At 33.2% G+C, this 15,524-nt stretch overlaps 1 protein-coding gene and 1 long non-coding RNA gene across 2 annotated transcripts in view; one reads left to right on the top strand and one right to left on the bottom strand.

Moving 5' to 3' along the window:
- The window catches only part of LOC118501225, a 394,674-nt gene extending 382,974 nt beyond the window's left edge, over nucleotides 1-11,700 (top strand). Inside the window, exons 3-4 of the long non-coding RNA XR_004903840.1 lie at nucleotides 6,818-6,823; nucleotides 11,620-11,700. This is a non-coding gene — a long non-coding RNA (uncharacterized LOC118501225). The remainder of the gene's footprint in view (nucleotides 1-6,817; nucleotides 6,824-11,619) is intronic.
- CNTN5 (contactin 5) overlaps nucleotides 1-15,524 on the bottom strand; it is a 1,221,314-nt gene that overhangs the window by 699,765 nt on the left and 506,025 nt on the right. The gene's annotated exons all lie outside the window — the stretch shown is intronic.

The raw sequence follows: 15,524 nt of genomic DNA, 5'->3' as shown, positions 1-15,524 counted from the left end.
CACCTGGTGACTGATATAAAAAAAAAAGGTGAAGACAGAACAGTGGTTCACTGAGCCTGAGGCCAACCTCCATGAGTACTCTGACAGGACTTGTGTTGGGATACTGAGTACCATCCATGGCTAGGTGATGGAAGATTTCCTTTTCTGGTAATATCAAATGTAGATATTACAATAAAGTGCAGTTCTTAAAATAATATGGGTTATATTATAAAAGATTTTCAAATGCTTTAATGAACTAATTTTAAGGAAATAAAAACTTGTTAAAGATCAAAACTGGATAAAAAGCAGCAAGATGATAAATGAAGCTAACTATTCACTGTTAGGCCACTCACCAAATCCCAGTCAACTTTAGGTTGGTGTTCATGGCTTGTCTGAACATGTGGGACAAAACACAAAGCCTAGAGCTCACATAAGATAAGTTTTCTAATAAAAATTCCATACAGGGGTGGCCTAAAGTAGGTGTACAGTTGTGTGTCTGCAAAGTAGAGTTTACTCTTACATTATTACCTATTATTAATTGTATTATTTAGATTATTACAACTATAAGTCTACTTTTGCTTACCTCTATATAGCTAGGATGCCAAAGGGAACAAAAGTATTGTTTGGATAAGCTAGAAATGTCTCTCCAGAGAGATTACTACTCAGAGAATAATAAAAGAAAAATTTCAGCCTTAAACCATGAGAATGGATGAAAAGAAGAAAAAAGTTCATAGTCAAAAAGTTATAGGCAATATTCACAAAATATACAGAAAACAAGTTATTATGGGTGAGAATCAACAGAAACAGTAGAAGTCAGAATCAGATGTTGCAGGTATCAAATACTTGACTTTTCAGACACAGATTATAAAACAAAAGTATGGGATTGGTAGAAACAGAGATGAAGAAATTATCTAGAGTGAAGCCCAGAAAGATAAATGAGTAGACAATATAAAAGATAAACAAAAGAAAAGATATATATATATATATATATATATAGTAAGAATTTCATATATCTAATCAGATTTCCAGATAGTGAAAGAGAACATGGATGAAGCTATATGTGAGGATATAATTGCTAAAATTTCCCAGGACTGAAGAAATGGAAAAATTCTGAGATTCAGGAAGACTTGAAAAAAAGAAAAAGGAGATTGAACACCTAGGCAAATCATATTGAAAATAACAAATATCAAAGATTTCTTAAAAAGTAAGAGTGAAAAACAGGTATTAAATATAAAAATAGGAAAATCAGGATCTCATTTGACTTAATAATAGATATAATGGGATCCAAAAAGAATGGAATAATGTGCTGGTAATAGATGATTATAAATCTATAATTCTAAACACAATGAGAGATTCAAGATGGTGGAGGAGTAAATAGAGGCTAAATAAACCTCCTCCCAAGACCAATCTGGAAATTACAACTAAATTGTAGAGAAATCATCCTGAATAACCAACTGAACACTAGCTGGAGGGAAGCTATATAACCAGATAGACAGAGGAAATCACTTCACCACAACATGACTGGTAAAGAGAAAGGAGTAGTGCAAGATGGATGATGGGGTTCCCATAGGCAGCAGCTAAAGTTCCAGAGGGATATGTCAACTTTCGGGGGTTTTCCTCTGAGAATTGCAGGGTCTAAACTCTATGATGGCTCCACAGCTTACAGCACCAAATTTGAAAAGGAACCCAGATAACATCCAGCTATGAAAAGAAGCAAGGTTTCTGTCTGCCAGAGAGAGACTGCTAGAGATTCAGAGAGCCTTTTAAAGGGTCAATGCCCAAAATTTCATTTGTAGCCATTTATACTGGGCTCTGGCAGACTGGAAGGCAGAGTGGACTAGAGATGCTTGAGTAGAATCTGGGGTTGGTGGCTCTGGGGAGAGAACTAAAGAACAGCTGCCAGGATTTAGATGGAATCAGCCTGAGGGGAAAGAATAGTCCCACCCATAGGAATTACTTCTGCCCCACCTGTGGAGGTTAACCCAAGCTACTGAGTACAGCAAGAGGTTATATCATTAATTAGTTGAACAAACTAAGTCAGGTCTTTGGGAGCTCTAAGAGACTTCAGCTGAACCCCCTCCAGGCCTGGTAACTGATAGAAGTTAGCTGTTGTGCTCATCCTGTTTTTTTCTGTGCAAAAACAGTCCCAGCAGAGAGAACCACATGCTGTGGATCACTAATAGCTCCAACCATGTTGACCAGGCAAGTCACAAGCAGCGTCCGACAAAGGCCTGTACCAGAGCCTTCACAAATCTACCTAATACATAGAAACAAATACAAAGAGACAGACAAAATGGGAAGACAAAGAAAAAAAAAACTTCCAACTGAAAGAATAAGAGAATTCTCCAGAAGAGGAGCTAGATGAAATGGAGGCAAGCAATTTATCAGATAGAGGGTTTATAATAATGATTATAAAGATATTCAACAGCCTGAAAAAAGTTATAGAAACCAAAAAAATGACCAGTCAGAAATAAAGAATGCAATATATTAAATAAATAATACACTGGAAGGAAGAAACAGTAGATTAGATAAAGCAGAGGATCAAATCAGTTATTTGAAAGACAAAGTAGAAAACAAAACCCAGGCAGAGCAGTGAAAAGAAAAAAGAATTTAAAAAAATTGATAAGTGCTTAAGAAACATTTTGGACAACATGACTGTGACAACATCTAAACCATGGGAATAGCCGAAGGAGAAGACAGTGAGCAAGGAATCAAAAGCCTACTTGAAGAAATAATGACCAAAAATTTCCCTAATCTGATGAAAGAAAAAGACACACAAGTCCAGGAAGCTCAAAAAGTCCCAAACAAATTAGACACAAAAAGACATACACTGAGACACATCATCATTAAAATGACAAGGCTTAAAGATAAGAAGAGAATCATAAAAGCCACAAGAAAAAGCAAATAGTTACATACAAGGGGCACCACTAAGTCTGTCCTCTGATTTCCCAACAGAAACATTTCAGGCCAGAAGGGACTGATATGAAATATTCAAGGTGATGAAAAGCAATGACTTAAAACCAAAGGAACTCTTCCAAGCAAGGCTATCATGCAAAATTGAAGGAAAAATAAGGAGCTTTCCACACAAGGAAAAGCTAAAGGAATTTGTTAACAACAAACCAGTACTGCAACAAATGTTAAAGGGCTTGTTTTAAAAAGAAGAAAAAGGGAAAGGAAAAAAAAAAACAGAGGACAAGAGTCTAACAATAAAATGGCACTAAATTGTATCTATCAATAATCACCTTAAATGTAAATGGCTTAAATTATCCAACCAAAAGACATAGAGAAGCTGAATGGATAAGAAAACAAGATCCATATATATATATATATATATATATATATATATATATATACATATATATATATATATATATATATATACATATATATATATATATACATACATATATATTGCCTCTGAGAGAGCCATCTCAGACCAAAACATACACAAAAGCAAAGGGATGGAAAAAGATATTTCATGCAAATGGAAAAGGGAGAAAAAGCTAGATTAGCTGTACTTATGTCTGTCAAAATAGATTTTAAAACCAAGTCTCTAATAAGAGACAAAGAAGGGAACTACATGATGATAAGGGGAACAATACAACGAGAGGATATAACCCTAGTGAATATTTACTCACCCAACATAGGAGCATATAAATATATACAGCAAATCTAGATGGACATAAAGTGAGAGATCAACTGAAATACAGGCATAGTCAAGGAATTTAATACCCCATTGACTTCAGTGGATAGATCTTCCAGACAGATAATCAAAAAAAAAAAAAAAAAAAAAAGGAATCAGCCTTAACTGACACACTAGATCAAATGGATTTAATTGATATCTTCAGAGCATTTCACCCCAAAGCAGCAGAATATACATACTTTTTAAGTGCACATGGAACATTTTCTAAGATAAACCACATGTTAGGACACAAAACAAGTCTCAGTCCTTTTAAGAATATTGAAATCATATCAAACATCTTCTCTGACCACTGTGCTAAGAAACTAGGAATTAATTACAAGAACATTGAAAAACATGCAAAGATATGGAAGCTAAATAACATATTATTAAACAATGAATTGGTCAACAACAAGATCAAAGAAGAAATCAAAATATACCATGAAACAGTTTAAAATGAGGACACAATACAACATCTGTGGGACACTGGGAAAACAATCTTAAGAGGGAAATTTATACCATTACAAGTTTAGCTCAACAAAAAAGTGAAAAAGTTCAAATAAATAATCTAACACTACACGTAAAAGAACTTGAAAAAGAGCAACACAAAAATCCCAAGAGAGTAGAAGGAAGGAAATAAAAGGCCAGAGAAAAAATAAACAAAACAGAGTCTAAAAACATGATACAAAAGATCAATGAATCTAAGAGCTGGTTCTTTGAAAACATAAACATTATTGACAAAACTTTAACCAGACTCATCAAGAAAAAAGACAGGGGACCCAAATAAATAAAATCAGAAATGAAAGAGGAGAAATAACAACTGACACCAGGGAAATACAAAGGATTGTAAGAAAATATTATGAACAACTATATGACAACAAACTGAACAACCTGTATGAAATGGATAAATTCCTAGAAACATACATATTCCAAAACTAAATCAGGAAGAATCAGAGAATCTGAATAAACTGATTACACCTAATGAAATTGAAGGAGTTGATCAAAAACTTCCAACAAACATAAGCCCTGGACCAGATAGCTTTACAGGTAATTTTATCAAACATTCTGAGAACTAACATCTCTTCTTAAACTATTCCATAAAATTCAAGAGGAGGAATTATGGAATTCAATTTTATTCCATAAAATTCAAGAAGGCTCTCAAGCTCATTTTTTTGAGGCCAGCATTATACTAATTATAGTATATTAGTATACTATTAGTATAGTATATTATACTAATTATATACTAATTATACAAAACCAGCTAAAGACACTACAAAGAAAGGAAATTATAGGCCAATATCACTGATGAATGTAGACACTAAAATCCCCAACAAAATATTTATAAACTGAATAGAACAATGCATCACGAAGATCATACACCATGATCAAGTGGATTTATCCCAGAAATGCAAGGTTGGTACAACATTCACAAATCAATAAATATGATTCACAACATACACAAAATGAAAGTTAAAAATTATATGATCATATCAAGAGATGCAGAAAAAGCATTTGATAAAATCCAGGACCCATTTATAACAAAAACTCTCAGCAAAATGGAATTAGAAGGAAAATACCTAAACATAACAAAGGCCATATAACACAAATTCACTACCACCTCATATTCAATGGACAAAAAAGTATCAGCATTCCCCTTAAGATCAGGAACATCACAGGGATGTCCGCTTTCACCTCTCTTATTCATCATAGTACTGGATGGACTAGCCAAAGTGATCAGACAAGAAGAAATAAAAGGCATCCAAATTGAAAATGAAAAAGTAATACTATCATTATTTGCAGATGACATGATGTATGGAGAATCCTAAAAATTCCACCAAGAAACTACTAGAACTGATAAGTGAATTTAGCAAAGTAGCAGGACACAAAATTAACATTCAGAAATCAGTTGCATTTTTTATATGTTAATAACAAACTAACAGAAAGGGAAATTAAGAAAACAACCCCACTCACAATTACTACAAAAAGAATACCATACCTAAGAATAAACCTAACAAAGGATGTAAAAGACCTATACTTGAAAAATTATATGACACTGAAGAAATAAATTGAAGAAGTTATGAATAAGTGGAAGCACATACCATGTTCCTGGACAGGAAGAATTAACATAATCAAAATGCCCATACTACCCAAAGCAATCTATAGATTCAATGCAATTCTTATCAAGATTCCAATAATGTATTTCACAAAACTAGAATAAATATTTTAAAAAATTATATGGAACCACAAATGGCCCCACATACCACAGTGATTATCAGAACAAAGAATAAAATTGGAGGAATTGCACTACTTAATATCAAACTATACCATAAGGTCATAGTAGTAAAAACAGCATGGTACTGCCATAAAAACAGACATGACAAATAGATTAATGGAACAGAATAGAGAGCCTAGAAATAAACCCACACCTTTATAGTAAATTAATATTCTACAGAGGAAGCAAACAAACATAATGATCTAAAAATAGTTTATTCAATAAATGGTTTTGGGAAAATTAGACACATAAGTGCAGAAAAATGAAACTAGACCACCTTCTTATACCACACACAATAATGAAGTCAAAATGGATCCAAGACATAAATATTAGAACCCAAACCATAAAAACTGTAAAAGAAACATAAGCAGCAAAGTCTCAGACATTGCTTGTAGCAATATTTTATCGGATATATCTCCCCAGGCAAAGGAAAGAAAAGGAAAAGTAAACAAATGCAACTACATGAAACCAAAAATTTTTTGCACAGCAAAGGAAATCATCAACAAAATAAAAAAAGACCAAGCACAGAATGGGAGATATATTAGCCGATACATCTGATACTCAAAATTTATAAAGAATTTACAACACTCAACACCAAAAACACAAAAATTCCTATTAAAAATGGACAAAGGACTTGAATAGACACTTATCCAAAGAGGACAAACATGGCTAATAGACATGTGAAAAGATGCTCAATGTCACTAATCATCAGAGAAATGAAAATTAAAACCACAATGAGATATCATCTCATACCTGTCAGAATGGCCATCATCAAAAATCACCAAACAACAAATGCTGGCAGGGATGTGGAAAAAGGGGAACCCATTTGCAATGTTTTTTGAGAATTTCAGGAGAATGCACATTGGTTCAGCTATTGTGCAAAGCAGCATGGAGTTACCTCAAAAAATTTAAAAACAAATCTGCCTTCCAACTGAGCAATCCCACTTCACTTCTAGGAATATATCCTAAGGAATTCAAAACACTAATTAGAAAGAACATAAGCACCTCTATGTTTATTGCAGCATTATTTACAATCACCAAGAAATGGAAGCAGCCCAAGTGTCCATCAGTAAGTGAGTAGATAAAACAACCATGGGACATTTACCCAATGGAATACTACTCAGCCTTAAAAATGAAGAGAGTTTTACCCTTTGTGATGGTATGAATGGACCTGGAGAACATTATGCTAAGTGAAATAAGCCAGTTAGAGAAAGACAAATACCATATGATTTCAGTCATATGCAGAATCTAATGAAAAAACTAAACTAATGGCAAAAATGGAGACAGACTCATAAATGGAGAGCAGATGACAGCTGGCAGGGAGAGGAGAGGCAGGTTAGGTGGGGAGAGATTGAATAAAAGGCAAAAAAGACTTATGGACATGGACAACAGTGTTTTGAATGCTGGGGATAGTGTCATGTACAGGGAATAAGTGGTAATGGTAAAAAATACAATAAAGATTAAATAAAAATAAATAAATAAACAGCAAAAATTAGAGGACAGGAGTTAAATAAAGTTCTTTCTACTCAAATACTGACAGATCAGTTATATCATAATAAAGCTGGGGGAACAATTGAGTTTGTCAATAGTAAATCTTTAAAAAATACTACATGAGAGTCATCAGATAGAAGGAAAAAGATAATTGCACTGGGAAGCTCCAAAATGAATAGAAGGCACATGAGAAATTAACTCCTATGTTTGTTATGTTTACTATATTCCTGAAGTATTCCACATGTTTTGCTTCTGGGAACTCATTTAACACATAGAACTCTATAATGTAAATCTGTTATCCTCAGGTTAAATATTTTAAGTCTGAGGTATAAAGAATTTAAGTAAATTTTCTAAGATTGCACAGCTATTTAATGAAGATAATGAAGAGAAATTCTATATTTAAAACTCTTATATATAGAAGTTAGCACATATACAACTTTGCATACTACCTGTAAAACAGAAACCTAAATTGCTTAGTATAACATTAGAAGGTCTCCAAAGTCTGATACAAACTACGCATCTTGTCACATCTCCTATTAGTCTATTTCAACATTTTAGAGCTCAGCTAATTAAAATAATTTTTCATTTGCAAACCTAATTAGGATTGTATTTCTTCCAGGAAGTGCCCACGCTCACACCCCAACCATCAAATTCTTTATTTCAAAATATCTAGTCATGGAAGGGATAAAATAAATTATTAAGTTGCTTAATTAAGGGCAAGTATAGTCTTGATATCAGAATGGGGTTTTGGTGTGCAGGCTGCAGAGACAGGGCCAACAGGGCTGGATACTACTGAGATACCAGGAGAAAGTAGGAAATCAAGTCTGCAAGTAACAAATAATTAATAAGCCTGAAAAAGAAGCTTGCATTTTATCATAAATATTGGCATAATAAAAAAACCCCTATTTTTATAACCCAGGTCAGTCTCTAAATTTCTCAGATACTTTCCAATACTATCTAATTTTGCCATATAAAGTACACAGGAACAAATGCCTATTTTTCCAGACTGGAAGAGCAGACGTGAAAAAGTGAGGGGACTTGCCTAATATCCCACATAATTCAACAGCAGCATCTGGACTTACACTTCTGTTTTTTGATTCCTGGTCTGGAGAGCTAAATATTGTAATACGTGCAAGTTGCTATTTCCATTTTCTACTGATGAGAAAATGTAAATTCAGAGTTGTTGGAGAATTTAAAATAACACATTTCTAAATGTTTAAACAGAGGTTCTCTTGAAAATGAAAGACTTATGACTCAAAGCCTGATTTCTCCCAGTAAGAGAAAGGAGAGTGTGTGGTTAATGAAAAAGAGGCCTGGGTTATTGCATTCTAGAAAACTAACCAGTGAGAGCATGTGTTCAGGATTTCACATGAGCAAGTAAGCTAATTGAGCACTGGGTGAAGAGTTTTAGGTGCATAATTTCATATATATATTCTGCTCATTACCAAACAGCAAAAGGTTGGTAAAGATTTAAGATGCATATAAATTTGTTTTCTGATGTATTAAAATTAGTCTCTAAGAGAAGTTCAATGGCTTGACAGAAAGAACAATGTAAGCAGATACTGAGGAAACCCAAAGAGTCTTGAGTTCTAACGATTTCCTTTGTATAATGTGATATAAGATTTTAGAGTCATGGTCTGTAGCAAGAGAGATGGACCCATATTTATACTGGTGTTTAATTGTCTTTTATTTTATTTATATATGGGAAAATACTCTTTTGAAGAGAGTTAAAATAACAATAATTGAGCTCACTTAATCTTGGTTAAATTGGTTTTAATGATTTACTTAAATTTTAACCTATCTCAGAAAACAGATTATTTTCATCTGGTAGTAGATATCAGAGAGCTAAAGTGTATTTAAACAATATTTTGGTTTAGGCACATGATTAGCCTGGGAATTGTAGATACATCCAAGGCAGTGTTTGAAACAGCTAATAACAATCCCCTCAGGAATCATATACATCTTTGTTCTTTGTTTCCATATGAAAATGTTTTGCCTAAAAATTTTATATTCTCTAAAGACAAGAAAAATAAAGCTTCTGACAAAGCAAACAAAACTTGTAAATATGCTCCATATAAATATATAGTATTGTTATAAAATATTAGGCAGCCCCCCTGGTGGAATTTTACTAGCAATATGATAAGAATGGTGACTGTGGTCTGCTATGTTGTTTACAAAGGATTTATAAAGAAATATCAATGAATGAAAAAGAGAGACTACAGGAACGTGCACTGTATCTTTATATACTTGAAACTTTAATACAAATGATAACTATTGATATTTTTTCACACAGTAACTGCAGAGAAGCAATGTGATCAACTCAATGGGGACTAGTAAGGAAAATTAAAAAAAAAATGCCCTGGCTGGCATAGCTCAGTGGATTCAGTGCGAGCTTCGAACCAAAGCATCACAGGTTCGATTCCCAGGCAGGGCACATGCCTGGGTTGCAGGCCACAGCCCCCAGCAACTGGCCCCCAGCAACTGCACATTGATGTTTCTTTCTCTCCCTCTTTCTCCCTCCCTTCCCTCTCTAAAAAATAAATAAATAAAATCTTAAAAAAAAACACACACTCCATTCTGGGCAAAGCCAAGTTCCTGATAAACTGCTTGTCTGCCTCTACTTCTTCAGTGTGTATCATGCACCTCCAGCCCTTCCTGATTCTCAGCAATTTTACCTTATTTCATTAAGTCCTGGAAGCCTCATGGATAAAAAATCTAAAAACCCAAAATGAGCATTTTATTTCCCTGCATTGTTTTTCTTAATTCAATTAAATAGCTTAAAACTTTCTTAAATTCTAGTACACAGAATTGCGAATATAGATAAATTATGAAAGGCAAGATGTACTTCAATGAATCATATTCCTCAACACCAAATAATTCAAGTGAGAATTTTTTAAAGTGCTTAGAACCCACCAGGACTAAGAGTCTCAGAGACCATCTAGGACAGCACTTGGCCAGGAATCTCAAGAGCCCAGCGCAACTTCAGTTTCAGTAAAATGAATACAATTGACTTATCATAATCTGATAACTGAGAGAACTGGAAAGTGTAACATATGTCACGTAATAGTTTCCTTTTCAAAGCATTAAGTTGCTAAACTTAGTTCCTATATGACATGTATAGTTACTCTAGGCTATTCCACATCCTTGCAGTGCATTAATCAAGAACTTTTCATATTCATGTTTAATAATAATTTACATATTTTTATATATTTCAACTTGCCAGCAAAATATCACTTTATTGTTGATGATGACATCCATAAATTAATTTTTCAAATAAGTGAAATCAAGAAATTAGTGAAGGAAAAAATAAAGTAGATTGTTCTATTTCATAACCTAAAGTAAGCAGCATATTATATATTATAAATAATTTTTCTACACTATTTTAAAATACCATATTTTGCCATGTATAGAATATACTCTTTTGCCCAAATTTTTTAGGGGAATTTAAAGATGCACATTATACATGGGTAGTACTAATTCTTTATCTATGTATTTTTAATTCTTTCATTTATGCTTATGTGTTAAAAGTGCAACTCTACACAGCAATAATGATATCCATATGCAAAATACAATAATACAGAAAACAAGCATCTAAATATAAATAAATAAAACATTGAATTAAAAAATTAAAACTAAGATTTTTTTCCCTGAAAGTTTGGTCCAAAAACATGTGTGCGCATTATACACAGCAAAATATAATAACTATAGATTCACAGGGAGATAGTAGGAAATAAAAGTAAAAAAAGGTCCAAGGCAGCTTCCACCTTTCTTCCCCCAATGTTAACATCTTATATAACTGAAAAACAGTATAAAAACCATGAACCTCGTATCGATATACATATAATTTATTCAGATTTCATTACTTTGCATGCACTCATATGTGTGAATCTGTATACACATGCATGTGTTTAGTGCTATGCAATTTTATTCCATGCGTAGTCTTCATGTAACTCCTACCCTAATCAGGAGGCAGAGGTGTTGCATCACTACCAAGCTTCCTGATGTTCCCTTTTATAGCCTTCTCTACCATCTCTCTCTGTCTGAAGCCTAATCCCCAGAAACCAATAGAGACATGCACCACATTATAATGTTTGGGTCAACAATGGACTATATATACAATGGTGGTTCCAAAAGATTGATTATAATGGAGCTGAAAATTTATCTCCTATTGACCTTGTAGCTTCCTTAATGCTGTAAGTCAATGCATTACTCACGTGTTTGTAGTGATGCTGGTATAAAGAACCTACTGTGTTGCCAGTTGTATAAAAGTATAACACAGTATAAAAGTATAACACACACAATTATTTATAGTACAGCAGTAATTTTCAAACATTTTCATCTCATGGCACACATAAACTAATTATTAAAATTTGGTGACCCTCAAAAATATTTTATATTTTTTAAATATAAACCAAAAATAGTTTAAATATATTTAAATATATTTTAATATTATTTAAATTTATTAATAATATATTTAATACTTTAAATCTATTATTTAATAATAAAATTTTAAGTATATTTTAAAATATTTAAAAATATTTTTAAAATAAAAATATTTTATATTTTTTGATGATCTGACAAAAAATTCATAAATATCAGAAAGCTATCATTGTATTGGTTGTTGTCATATTTTTTACTTGACAGTCTAAAGGAAAAGAAGTCAGGGCCCCTGACTAAATAGTCAGGTATTGCATGTTTTAAAAATTCTTGCAGCACAGTGGTTGAAAATCACTACACTATATAATACTTGAAAATGACAATAAAACAACTATGTTACTGGTTTATGGGTTTACTATATTATAATTTTATCATTATTTTAGAATATACTCTTTCTAGTTATAAATAAAAGTTTGCTGTAAAACAGTGTGCTGTGTAATTCTGGCAATAGCCATATATATCTTGGGTTACCTCGTATCTTAATTGCATAATTTTATCTTGTGCTTGATTTAATTTTGTGTTGTTTTTTTACAGTAACATCCTGCAGGCTGGTAGCTTACTAGCATTAGACTACACAATGCAGATGAGCTATGTAGCAAACTATACCACATAGGTTTCTTTAAGCATTAAGCAAGGAGCGACTGTATTTTGTTTTTATCAAAGGTGTAATGGTATGAATTTGTCATAATTTGTTTAACTATTTATCTATTGAAGAACATGTGGGGTTTTCCAGCTTTTTGGATATTGAAAACAAAAATACTATAAACATTTTTGCACAGGTTTTTCAGAGAGCACAGCTTTTCAATTTCTCTGGGACAAATGTGTAAGAGTACAATTGCTGAGTGATCTGGTAAATCCATTTTTAATTAAAAAAACTAACTTTCTAGAACAGTCATACCATTTTATACTTTCTCCAAAAATGATTCATTTTTCTGCATCCTTACCAACTTCTGGTGCTTTCTTTTTCTTTTTCTTTTGTTTTCTTTTTCTTTCTTTTTTTTTTTTTTTGACTGTTCTGATTGTTGTGTAGTTATATCTCATTGTGGTTTTGATTTTCATTTCTTTAATTGATGATGATGTCAAACATCTTTTTTAAAGTATATTTTAATGATTATGCTATTATGGTTATCCCATTATTTTTTCTTCCCTTTATCCTCCTCCACCAAGTAACCCCTTTTCCCCTAGCATTCCCTGCCTTTGGTTCATGTCTATGTTTGTACATATAAGTTCTTTGGCTTCTTGATTTCCTATACTATGCTTAACCTCCCCCATCTATTTTGTACCTACCAGTTATGCTTTTTATTTCCCCCATTCTCCCCTTTCCCTCTCCCTGCTGATAACCCTCAATGTGATTTCCATTTCTGTTCCCATTCTAGTTGTTTGCTTATTTTGTTTTTGATTTTGTTTAGGTTCAGTTGTTGATAGTTGTGAATTTGTTATCATTTTACTGTTCATAATTTTGATTGACCTGCTTCTTTTTCCTAAATAAGTCCCTTTAACATTTCATGTAATAAGGGCTTGGTGATGATGAACTCCTTTAACTTGACCTTATCTGGAAAGCACTTTATCTGTGCTTCCATTCTAAATGATAGCTTTGCTGGACAGAGTATACTTTGATGTAGTTCTTTGGTTTTCATGACGTTGAATGCTTCTTTCCAGCCCCTTCTTGACTGCAAGATTTCTTTTGAGAAATCAGCTAATAGTCTTGTGGGATCTCCTTTGTAGGTAACTGTCTCCTTTTCTTTTGCTGCTTTTAAGATTCTCTCCTTATCTTTAATCTCGGGAGATGTCATTATGATATGTCTTGGCATGGTCCTCTTTGGGTCCAACTTGCTTGGGACTCTCTTGACTTCCTGGACTTGTATGTCTATTTCCTTCAGCAGATTGGGGATTTTCCTTCATTATCTATTCAAATAAGTTTTCAATTTCTTGCTCTTCCTCTTCTCTCTCTGACACCCCTATGGTTTAGGTGTTGGAATATTTAAAGTTGTTCCAAAGATTGCTAAGCCTCTCCTTTCAAAAATTTGAAAAAATTCAAATTTTTTTGAATTCTTATTTCTTCATTTTGTTCTGGTTAGATGTTTATTTTTTCCTTTTGTCTGAAATCATTGATTTGAGACCTGGTTTCCTTCCCTTCACTGTTGGTTCTCTGTATATTTTGCTTTATTTCACTTTGTATAGCCTTCACATTTTCCTTTATTTTGTGACTGTACTCTGTACTCAGCCACAAAAGAATTTCTGTGAGTTTCCTTATTACCAGTGTTTTGAACTCTGAATCTGATAGGTTATCTATCTCCTCACCACTTAGTTCTTTTTCTGGAGTTTTGATCTGTTCTTTCATTTGGGCCACATTTCTTTGTCTCAGTGCACCTGTTACATCGTAAGGGGCAGACCCTTAGGTATTCACCAGGGCAGGGCAACACAGTTTGCTGTGTCATGGCACTGAATGTGGGGTAGGGGTTCAAGAGGGAGCAATGTCACTTGTTCAGCTCTTATCCCACTTTCAATAGACTGATAGTTTCTCTGCAGCCACAACCCCCACAGGTTTTACAGCCAGAAATTTTGAGGTTTTATTTTCCCCACACTGGAACTCTGGGTTGCAGCCTGTCTTACTCCCCAGTTGTTCCTCTCAGTTTATCCACACACAAATGTGGGACAACCTGGTCCACCAGCTGCCACCTTGCTGCATGTCCTCGCCACCCCAGATGCACACCTCTGCTCCTCCTACCGGTCTGGATGAATGTTCCTTCTTTAACTCCTTGGTTGTCAGACTTCCATACAGTTCAATTTCCTGACAGTTCAGATTAGTTTTTGTTTTTAAATTTGTTGTTGTCCTTCTCTTGGTTGTGCCAGGAGGTGAAATGCATCTACCTACACCTCCATCTTAGCCAGGACTCTCCTCAAACATCTTTTTATGTGCTTACTTTCCAGCTATATATCCTCTTCTGTAAAATATCTTTGTTTGTGTTTTACAATTTTCTAATTGGTTTATTTATATTTTTACTGTTAGACTTTTATATTTCTTTATATGGCTGGATACATTTTTTTATCAGATATATTTTCTGCAAATATTTTTCCCAATATGTTAGTTGCCATTTCATCCCTTTCACAGACTATTGTATAAAAGAAAGCCATATTGATAGATATAATTTATATATATTCTTTTCTTTTTTTGATAGTGCTCTAGATGTCAAAGCTAAAGACTTTTCACCTAGACATAAGTCCCAGAAGAGTTTCAATTTCTCCAGCACCATTTGTTGGAATGATTATCTTTCCTTTGAATTGGTTTTGAATCTCTGTCAAAAATCAGTAGGGCATATTTTTGGGTCTATTTCTATATTCTGTTTACATTCTATTGATCTTTGTGCCTATCACTCTGCCAATATCAAAATGCTTTCAATATTGTAGTTGTATATTAAGCCTTACTATTGAGGCTTAATTGATTATTTGATTATTGACTATTGATTATTTTCACTATATTCATTTTCAAAGTTGTTTTAGCTATTCTAGCTTTTGTGTCTTTCTATATGAATTTGGAGCAAGCCTGTCTATGTCTAAATACATGAGCTTGAGAGGGCTGTGATAGAAATTATGTTGTGTTTTTGAACATTGTTCAATTCAACTTGATAACATTTTATTGAGAAATTTTTGCATTTTTTAAAGATT

Source organism: Phyllostomus discolor, chromosome 6 (genome assembly GCF_004126475.2).
Source record: "Phyllostomus discolor isolate MPI-MPIP mPhyDis1 chromosome 6, mPhyDis1.pri.v3, whole genome shotgun sequence".
In the NCBI taxonomy this organism is placed as follows: domain Eukaryota; kingdom Metazoa; phylum Chordata; class Mammalia; order Chiroptera; family Phyllostomidae; genus Phyllostomus; species Phyllostomus discolor.
Note: the sequence above shows the minus strand (reverse complement) of the source record. Positions and strands in the feature narration are given on the sequence as shown.